Below are 11,610 nucleotides of genomic sequence, written 5' to 3'. Positions count from 1 at the left end.
CATAACCATCCATTTATTTGCATGCCATGCAGAGATCCATAATATTAGCCCCCAGTACACTGCCCAACTATCTGTGCAAATTGTCAGGGGCTGTGCTTCATTGGCAGCCATGAATGACACAGCTCACAGTTCAGCCCCCTAACTACTCTGACCCATACCAGTGTCAACCCAGATCATGTCTGTTTCTGGTTGAATTGCTACAGCAGTCCACCCAACAGGCTGAACCTTCCTGGATCCATCAGTATACCATGCATCTGAGATAGTAGGTGCCTGCCCTTCATGGAAGAAGCTAGCTCCCAGTACTTCTATAGAGACAGGATCAGTATTTATAGGCAAAAGGACCTCGCACCTACTACAATGCAACCTGTAAGGGGCTAGTCAACAGAGTACTCCTTTGTTGCAGATAAGCCCCCCACTTAGCCAATGTGGGCATCTGAGCCATCCCACTATGAGGCTTGGCCATTTGGTCTCAAGCCCATCCTACAATGGGATAAGTGGTCTTTACTGTCATGAGGGCAGTTCCTGTTATAGCTCCCATGGTCAACAGGGCAGCATACACTGTAGCCAGTTGCTTTTCAGTCAAGGAGTACCGTACCTTTGCTCCCTTCCATAGCTGGGACCAGAAACCCAGGGGCTAACATAGCCATTTCGATCACTGCCACAGATCCCATCCAAAACCTTCCTGTGTCATATGAACATCTTGTTCACAGGGTCTAACAGGATTCAGGGCATGAAAGGCCTGAGCTCATTTAATGTGCACTTTACTTCTTGGAACATTTGTTCCAAAGTCAGAGTGCAGCCCCAGCTCACTCCCTTTTTTACCAAAGCATACAAGGGGTGAACAACTTGAAAGAGGTGGGCCACAAACATTCTTCAGTACCCTCACAGGCCCCAAAATGTCTGGAGCTGTCTCACAGTAGTAGGGGTAGGATACACCTGAATTTTATCTATCGCATCAGGGATGACTTTTGTCTTACCCAACCAGACAAGCCCCAAGAATCTGACAAATAACCCAGGCCCTTGTAGCTTGGCTTCACTGATTGCCCAACCACATGACTTCAGGTGTGATAGCACTTACAGCACTGCTTTCTCTAACTCTGTAAGAGAATCACTGGTTAGAAAAGTGTCATCAATGTAATAGAATAGACACACTCGTGCAGGCCATGCCCACTTAGCCAGGTCCTCCACCACAAGTCCGTGACAAGCTGTGCAAGTACCCTCAAGGGAGCCCTGTAAAAGTCCATTGTTGGCCTTCCAAGATGAAGCCAAACTGATCTTGACTCTCTGGAGCAATATCAGTGGAGAAAAAAAGATTTGCTAGATCAGCTACAAAGTGGTTAATTCCCGGCTCATTAGTTAATCAGTCCACCACATCCACCATAAAAGGGAGCACTGCATTGTAGGAATTGAGCTGCCAGTAATCTACTGTCATTCTCCATGTGCCATCTGGTTTCCTCACTGGCCACACAGGTGAGTTAAAGGGACTGAGTGGCCCTAATTATCCCCACTTTTTCCAACTCTCCTATAGTTGCTGTAATTTTCTCATGTCCCCCAATATTGTTACATTGACGTTACCCATTGTAGGGTGGCAGCTGTATGGGGGGAACATTCGATATGTTCCCAGAGAATGGCCTTTACCACTCATACCCACAAGTGAAACTCTCCTGTGGTTGTGTGTAGCCATAGTCCCTGGAGCACATCAATACCCAGGATATACTCAGGAATGGGTTAGATATAAACAGTGTATTCATGGGGGAGGGGGCAAATGCCCAATACCCAGAGAGAGCTGCACAGACTTCACCCTCACACCATGTCCCCCATAAACATCAACAGAGACCTCAGGCCCCGAAAACTTCTCAGAGCTTCTGTGTAGAAGCATACATTCAGTTCCTGTGTCCACTAGGACCAAGACCCACTGGACATTTACAGAAAACCAATGGATAGCCAATTTGACATGTGGTCTCTGGTCCCCACCTGTCCCCTGTACATGTGTTCCTTGGCCTGCCTCCTATTCGAATGTCCAAAGGATATCTTCTCCCTCTGCTTGGGAGGCTGACACAGCCAAGTGATCTTCCAGCCAGACTGGACAAGCTTCTCAGTTCACATCCCTGGGCTTCTTACACACCACCTTCTTCCTTTGGGGTCTCAGGAAGCATTGGTCAACTCACACCTGCTTCCAGAGCTCTAATAGGTAAGCATTCAGCTTCCTATCAATTTTTGTGTGATCTACTCCAGCCCCTAAAAGATCTAACCATATCTGTGTTATGGTCACCCACACAGAAATACTGTTTGACCAAGAAACAAAAGGACTTAAGAGTTACTGCCCAAATTGCTTTCTGCTGGAGGTGAGACTCCACCTCTCCCAGACTGACCACCATCATGGTGATGTTATTAATGTGACAGCCAACATACAGTGCCAAAAGCGCCATGAGAGATCCAAACAAGGTTGGAGGAGTGTCCTGCTGCACAAGATCCTGCATCCCTGCTGTAAAACATTCATCATCAAGGCCCTGGTATTGGGATTAAATATAGCCTGGCTCATGCCCAACTCCCACAGGATTTGCACTAAGTCCACAGAGGACTGCCACTTGCTCACAGTGTCTGGCCCATCTCCTGCATTCACCCAGACTATAAAGATAGCTGCCATGACCCACTCCAACAGCAAATGCAAGCTGTACCTCCTAACTTACCACCGGCTATTCTGTAGCCACTAGTGCAAAGAGGGGATAGTCATGATGGAAGCTAACTTTTCCATCTCAGTATCAGTGCACATGATGCTATCCATCTCTAAAACCCACAGGCATAAGAGCCATGCTGCTAAGGGCTCCCCAGGTTGCTGGCAAAAACTGATTCATGAGACTGACCAGTTCAGCCTCTGTGTAAGGATGGTGGGTAATATGTTCCCCACCTGGGCAGGACCAGCCAAACTCCCCAGGCACCAGGGGAGACTGGGGACTTCATTTTCTGTAACACCACTTGGCAGGCCTCCTGGTACCTCTGTTCCTCACCATCATCCTTCTCCAACTCCAATTAGTCTACTACAACTGGGAAGGAGGATCGTCACTGCTCCACCACTTAGAGATCTTCCAAGGTGCTGATTCTGGCTTCCAGGGCTGCTTCTCTCCCTTGGAGTTCACATAGCTTCACTGTGTCATAAAGTGCAGTGTTAGCTCATAAAGTTGAAAGGAACACTAAACCCACAACTCTCATGGCCACACAGGGACCGGGCTTTTCTAGGACTTCCCTGACCACCTGCAGGGTCTTCTCTATTGTGTCAGGTGCGCCACTCACCTTAGGCCACTCCCGGGGTGGGGCCCACATTACCAGAAGAGACTAACTACCAGATTTCCCATCTTAGTGATGGACCACCCATCCAGGTCCCCCTCTGGGGGTCCCGCTACTGGCTCCTCCATATTCGTACCTTACTGCAATAAATCCCGTCAATAACATCAAGTGTCTTGCAGCCTATCAAGACCAAGAGGGTTTACTTGGGATTCAGGCAGACAGTAGAAAATGTGTGAAGCTGTTGGGATGCCAGACATACCTTTATTTAAGGGTGGGCAATCCACACTCACCACAAGCCACATGTTGCACAGCAGGAAGCCCCAATTCCTTTATATACTAAATGTACACAAAGCTGGCAGAATGCCAAGATATTGTATAACAAAACATGATTCTGCAGATGCAGTGCCATTCAAGGCTATGGGAATACTCTTTATCAGGCCCAGTCTTGAGGCTATGGAAACACTGCTTATCTTAGTTACCCAGACATCTGGATAAGGGAGCCACACTGTCTTTGTTTACCATACAGATATCTTGGGATCCAGGAGTCTTGGAGCACTAAGCAGTTCCTATTGGGGAACCCACACACAGACTCACCTTCTCAGACTGGCTCCCTCTGAGCTCCAGCACCAGGGTGGCAGTTTGAAAGGCACCAGTGGTATAAAGAGAGAGACTGAAGTGCCTGGCATCAGGGTGAGCAGAGGCCATTGACCCTTTGCTGAGCCTGCCCCTCAACACAGAGCCAGTAGGCTGGTGCCATATGTGAGACTCCAACAACCTGGCTAACACTGTGTGACCCACCTTGGAGATCCACAGAGGTCTACCCCACCCAATTTACACGCCCATCCAAACTGCTTTTCAATAAGAATGGCTGGTCTTGGCTCCTAAATTGTATCAAACAAGGAACAGCTGGCTTCAGTGAGTCTTAGTGGCAGCCAGATTAGACTCACAGTCTGGCAACACCTGAGAATCTCTAAGCCCAGTACAACCAGCAGCCATCTCAGATTGCTTTACAGCTTAGGCAGGGTGCCCCAGGTGAAACACAGGTGCAAGCTGACCTTGGCCTGCACCACCCAGGAACCCCAGAGCCAATTCACCCAGTGGACAGCTACAGATCATGTCAGAGCACCACCACCCTGCCCCTGCACAGCTGATCATCCATGGAAGGTGAAGGTTGGTGGTAAGTGGTCACAGCCAGTCCTTGCAGCTGACTGGCCTCGGTAAATCCCTCTCATTGATCTGCCAACAGTAACCAAGACTCAACTACTAGAGGAGAGTATACTCAGCCCACACAAAGGGTACATCTTGAGTATCCAGCTTGGAGGATAGGGTAGGCTGCGCCACTGGACCCTACAGGACACCTACATTAGGCCACAATACTAACACACAGAGTCAACATACCTCTACCTAATACATAGAAACCAACACAAGGAGGCTGCCAATATGAGGAAAAAATGACACATGGCTCAAATGAAAGAACAGATCAAAACTCCAGATAAACAGCTAAATGAAATTCAGATAAGCAATCTATCAGATAGAGAGTTCAAAACACTGGTTATAAGGATGCTCAAGGAACTTAGTGAGGACCACAGCAGCACAAAAAAGCAGTCAGAAATGAAGGATTCACTAACTGAAATAAAGAACAATTTACAGAGAAACAACAGTAGAGTGGATGAAGCTGAGAAGCAAAGCAATGATTTGGAACATGAGGAAGCAAAAAACAACCGTGCAGAACAACAATAAGAAAAAAGAATCGAAAAAGATGACAGTATAAAAAACCTCTGGGACAACTTTAAGAGGTCCAACATTCACTTCATAGGGATGCCAGAAGGAGAAGAAAAAGGGCAAGAAATTGGAAATCTATTTGAAAAAATAGTGAAAGACGACTTCTCTAATTGGTGAAGAAAATAGACATGCAAGTCCAGGAAGTGCATAGAGTCCCAATTATGATGGATGCAAAGAGGCCCTATCCATGATATATCATTATTAAAAGGCCAAAGTTCAAAGAAAGAAAGACTCTTAAAAACAAGAGAAAAGAAGTTAGTTATTGAAAGTTCCAGATGGGAGGGGGAGTGGGGGAGAATGGGTGAAGATGTGAGGGGGTTAAGAAGTACAAATAGGTAGTTACAGGATAGCCATGGGGATGTAAAGTACAGTACAGGAAATGGAGTAGCCAAAGAACCTATATGCATGACACATGGACATTAACAATGTTGGGGGGATTGCCTGGGGGAGTAGAGGCAAAGGGCTAAAACTCAGGACAACTGAAATAGCATAATCAATAAAATATAATTTACAAAAATGAAATAAAATAAAAAATAGGACTTCTGGCCAAGATGGAGGCATAGATAGACACATTGTGCCTCCTCACACAACCAAGATAAGGACAACAATAATTCAGAAACAGAATAACAACCAGAACTGACAGGAAATTGAACTGTATGGAAGTTGGACAACCAAGGAGTTAAAATAGACACGTTCATCCAGACCGGCAGGAGAGACAGAGTCGAACAGCCAGTCGGAGAGGGGTCATGGCACAAAGAGCAGTAGAACTGGGCATGTAAGGCATCCTGGGTGTGCAAGCGGCAGCTGGCAGACTCCAGCCATGGGATGGCAAATGGCAGACCCAGCAAGGCGGCAATTGTGAAGCTAGGTGCTGCATGCAACCCAGGGTCCCAGAGCTGTGAAATAGAGACTGGGCACTGATTGAAAATACCTGTAGAGGTTGAGGTGCAGGGAGAGACTCCCAGCCACACAGGAGAGTTTGTTGGATAGACCCAAGAAGTCTTAGAATGTGCACAAGCACACCCACATGGGAATTAGCACCAGAAAGGCCCAGTTTGCTTGGGGGAAGCAGCAGAAAGAACTGAAGTCCGACGGAGAGTGGAGCACTCTCCATTCCCTCTAGAACCCCACCCCCACATACAGCATCACAAGCCAGAGACTGGGTTGCCCTGCCCTGGTGAACACCTAAGGCTCTGCCCCTCACTACAGAATACGAGTGACCAGACCAAAAAAAAAGGGCTCAAACAAAAGAACAGATCAAAATTCCACAGCAAATACAACTAAGCGACCAAGAGATAACCCAAGCTATAAGATGCACAGTTCAAAGCACTAGTGATCAGGTGCTCACAGAAATGGTTGAATTTGGTTGCAAATTAGATGAAAAAATGAAAGTTATGCTAAGTGAAATGAAGGAAAATTCAGAGGGAACCAACATTGATGGGAAGAAAACTCGGACTCAAATCAATGGAGTGGACCAGAGGGAAGCACAAAACAACCAAGTAGAAAAGAATGAAGCAACAAGAATTCAAAAAAAAAAAGAGGAGAGGCTTAGGAACCTCCAGGACATCTTTAAATGTTCCAACATCCAAATTATAGGGGTACCAGAAGGAGAAGAGAAAGAGCAACAAGTGGAAAAGTTATTTGAACAAATAATAAAGGAGAACTTCCCCAATTTGGCAAAGGAAATAGACTTCCAGGAAGTCCAGGAAGCTCAGAGAGTCCCAAAGAAGTTGGACCCAAAGAGGAACAAACCAAGGCACATCATAGTTATATTAGCCAAGGTGAACATGAAGGAGAGAATCCTAGAATAAGCAAGAGAAAAGGAGACAGTTACCTTCAAAGGAGTTCCCATCAGACTGTCAGCTAATTTCTCAAAAGAGACCTTGCAGGCAAGAAGGGGCTGGAAGGAAGTATTCCAAGTCATGAAAAACAAGGATCTGCATGCAAGATTACTCTATCCAGCAAAGCTTTCATTTAGAATAGAAGGGCAGATAAAGTGCTTCTCAGTTAAGGTCAAGTTCAAGGAGTTCATCATCACCTAGCCCTTGTTTTATGAAAGGTTAAAGGGACTTACCTAAGAAAAAGAAGGTAAAAAACATGTACAGTGAAATGACAGCAAACTCACAATTATTAACAACCACACCTAAAACAAAAACAAACTAAGCAAACAACTAGAACGGGAACAGATCCACAGAAATGGAGATCTCATGGAGGGTTAGCAACAGGGGAGTGGGAGGAGGAGAGAGGGGGAAAGGTACAGATAATAAGTAGCATAGATGGTAGGTAGAAAATAGGGGGAGGGCAAGAATAGTGTGGGAAATGTACAAGCTAAAGAACTTATGACACATGGACATGAACTAAATGGGGGGAATGCGGGTGGGAGAGGGTGTGCTGGGTGGAGGGGAATGAACGGATGGTAATGGGACAACTGTAATAGCATAATCAATAAAATATATTTTAAAAAATAAATACAATAAAATAAAAAATAAAGAAAACATAGGCAGTAAAATCTTGGACATTTCTCAAGCAATATTTTTTTCTGGTATATCTCCTGCAGTAAGGGAAACAAAAGAAAAAATCAAGAAATGGGACTGTATCAAACTACAAAATTTTTCCATCAACAAATGAAAACCAAAGAAACCATCAACAAATGAAAAAACAACCCACTGAATGGGAGAACATATTCACCAATATCTGATAAGGGGTCAAAATCCAAATTTTATAAAGAACTTATAAAACTCAACACCACAAAAGAAAAAAAATCCAATTTAAAAATGAAATGGGCAATGGACCTGAATAGAAACTTCCCCAAAGAGGACATACAGATGTCCAATAGACAGACATATGAAAAAGTGCTCAATGTCACTAATCATCAGAGAAATGCAAATTAAAACCACAATGAGATATCATCTCACACTTGTCAGAATGGCTATCATCAGTAAATTAATAAACAACAAGTGCTAGACAAGAATGTGGAGAAAAGAGAAGCCTTCTGTGGAGGAAATGCCAATTGTTGCAACCACCATGGAAAACAATATGGTGTTCACTCAAAAAATTTAAAAAATTTAAAAAATTACTGCCTAATGACCCAGTGATTCCAATTCTGGGAATTTTCCAAAAGAAAAAATACTAATTCACAAGAATATATGTGGCTTTATGTTCATTGCAATGTTAGTTAAAATAACCAAGATCTGGAAACAGCCCAACTGTCTATCAGTAGGTAAGTGGATAAAAAAAAGCTGTGTGTGGAACATTTATACAATGGTATAAATTAAACCAGGTATAAAAAAGAAGGAAATGTTACCCTTTGCAACAGCATGAATGGACCTGGAGGGTATAGGAGATCATTCTGCATGGTGTGGGCCCAGCTCCCTCTCGGATATGCACAGGACCCATGCTTACGGATAGGTTCTCCCATGGGGAATCAGGCTTGCATTGTACCTAGGCCTCTTTGAGACTTGCTTTTGCTAAAACTCCCTCACCCTGAATTGAGACAGCAAGTGCTTACTGTAACTTCCTAAAGTCTGTGCTAAAGCTTCCAAGGATGAGTGTAACCAGTTCAACCATTTTTCCCTTTGCATTTGCAAATATCCTTCTTCTGTGATTTAATTAGCGGCATCCTCTCCTTTGTTTTTTGTAAAAGGTAACCACCTAAAGCAAACCTGTGCGTAGTAAATGAGGACATCATGTAATGTGCCACAGAAAAGCAATAAAAGCTTGTCAAGGCAAGGGCCGAGGCTTTTCTCCTCTTGAGAGAGAAGCCATGAGGTCCCTTTTCCTCCACAGGACTCAGTAGTCCATGTGAATTTCTCTGGTCTCATCTACAATGTCACAGACCCCATGGGCTGAGGTCCACATCAGAGGGTATTATGCTAAGCAAAATAAGCCAGTTAGCTCTGGCTGGTGTGGATTGAGCACCAGCCTTCAAACCAAAGGGTTGCAGTTTGGTTCCCCAGCCTTGCTGGGCACATGCCTGGGCTGCAGGCCAGATCCTCAGTTGGGGGCGCACCAGAGGCAACCACACAATTGATGTTTCTCTCCCTCTTTCTCCCTCCCTTCTCCTTTCTTTAAAAATAAATAACATAAAATCTTTTAAAAAAATAAGCCAGTTAGAGAAAAAGAAAATACCATAGGATTCCACTTATATGCAGAATCTAATGAACAAAATGAAATAAGCAAAATAGAGACAGACTCACAGAGAGCAGGTTGACAGCTGTCGGGAAGGAGGTTTGGAGGGCTGGGTGAGGGGGTGTTGGTGCGATTGAACAAAAAGAAAAAAGTGGCCCTGGCTGATGTAGCTCAGTGGATTGAGCACAAATCTGCCAACCAAAGGGTCACCGGTTCAATTCTTAGTCAGGGCACATGCCTGGGTTGCGGACAGCTCCCAGCTGGGGGCACACAGAGGCATCTACCATTGGTGTTTCTCTCCCTCTCTTTCCTCCTTCCTTTCCCCTCTCTCTAAAAGCCAATAAAATAAATCTTATTTAAAAAGTGGAAAAAACTCGTGGACACAACAACAGTGTGGTGATTGTGGGGTCAGGGGAGGTAGAGGAGGGTACGGGGGCCATAAATGTTGATGGATGGAGACTTGACTTGGGGTCATGAACACATAGTATAATATGTAGATGATGTGTTGTGGAATTGTGCACCTGAAACCTTTATAAGCTTGTTAACCAGTGTTGTCCCTGTAAATTCAATAAAAAGGGTGGGAAGTACATACTGTTCAGCTGTATAGCTTTGGCCTTTGGTGGCCTAGAAGGTCAATTCCACCCTCCAATGTTGGTTTGACTTATGAACAACAGACTGGAATCATTGTTTTCTTAGAGTATGAAATAATACAGCTGGAGGAATGTTTATTAAGAAAAAGAACCTCTTTCCTGAATATTGACATAATCTTAGTTCCAGAATTCTAGAACTTCCAAGGAATAATAGTGATTTTAGTGCTTGTCACCATTTTTCCATTAGGATTTCATAAATTCGACCCTTTAATCCACAGGTTCCCATCAACTGTTTTGACAGGATAGTAAGAAGCTAGGAAAATTCCTGTGCAAGTAGAGTAGGGAACTGAGATAAGAAAATTAAACAAGGCCAAACAGTTTGAGCAACTTATAGTCAGCTGGTGAATCACAAGACCTTATCTCCCCTAATCAAGAACACTTGAGAGTGAATGATTTCTACCTCTCCCCTCTAACCAAAACAATATAGCTTAGCCCTGGCTGCTGCGGCTCAGTGGATTGAGCACCAGCCTACAAACTGAAGGGCTTCTGGTTTGATTCCCAGTCAGGGCACATGTCTGAGTTGTAGGCCAGATCCATAGGCAGGGACTTGCGAGAAGCAATCGATCATATCTCTTGCACATTGACGATACTTCTGTCCCTCTCTTTCTCCTTCCCTTCCCTTCTCTCTAAAATAAGTAAAATCTTTTAAAGAAAAGAATACATAGCTTAAATCTCCATTATTGTTATCTGTGCCAGCTAAACCCAAGGGCCAATGAAGTCAGGGAAACAAACAACAAAAACACCATCAAAAACCAGCCAGACCCAAGATAAAAGCAAACCAGTATAGCAGAACAAAGAATATTTTCAAACCCCCCATGCACTCATTTTGACACATCATCATATTAAAAATGCACCTGGAAAGCTTATGAATATTCTGCTGAAACCCTCACCTAAGATTCTTACTAACAGAAAAAAGATAAAAAGCCCTCAGGACAAAGACTCATTATAGGCTCACTCTAGAGCATGCCCATGCCCCTTTCCAGGCATGAACCTTTTTATTTCCTCCTAAACTCTAAAGGTCCCAAGGAGACTTTCAGCCAGGGGAGAAGTGGGCAGCGGCAGTTCTGAAACCAGAAAAGACACCAGAGTTCAGGCTGCCTATCACTACCAAACCTAATAAGCAATGATAGCAATTGAATCTTTATGGGTGCTTTATTCAGATGGCCAGTGATCTGAGAAGATGGTGGGTTCATACTCTAAGGGACAATCTTATCTTCTCTTTCCAGGCCAAACTTTTTATAAGGGGGACAGCGTGAGCTGGGAATAAACACACAAGGGTCAGTGAGGGCTTTGAGAGTCAGAAGCTGCAACATTCCTGTCCTGAGCAGTTAGCTGTTCCCAGGGGAGGGTGGTTATCTGTCTCTCCCTAGAACACAAAGGCCCAGATAGCCTCCAGTTGTCCCCAGGCAGTAATTTAGCAGTACCCCAGGGCAGCTATTTTCCCAGGAGCCAGGACAGGGCTTATTTGTAGTTTCTGAAACAAAAGCTTTAACATACACATTACTTGCTAGACTTACAGCTTTTTTACCTTAAACTAAAATTTTCCAAGTCTTGAGTCCCCTATCAGTTCAACTGGGACTTAGCCTCAGATCTGGTCTCCAGGGCCTCCTTTTTCTGTGACTTCACAGTGAGCTAAAAGCAGCCCCGCCTTAGCTCATTTCAGTCTCTATGGCCTTCACTTCCCTGTAAGCTAACAACAGCCTCGCCTTGGCTGACTCATTTCCTGTAATTTTTCTAGAGAGCCAAAGCAGAATACCACCTAGGC

The sequence above is a fragment of the Phyllostomus discolor genome, chromosome 5, assembly GCF_004126475.2.
Source record: "Phyllostomus discolor isolate MPI-MPIP mPhyDis1 chromosome 5, mPhyDis1.pri.v3, whole genome shotgun sequence".
Lineage (NCBI taxonomy): Eukaryota > Metazoa > Chordata > Mammalia > Chiroptera > Phyllostomidae > Phyllostomus > Phyllostomus discolor.
Note: the sequence above shows the minus strand (reverse complement) of the source record.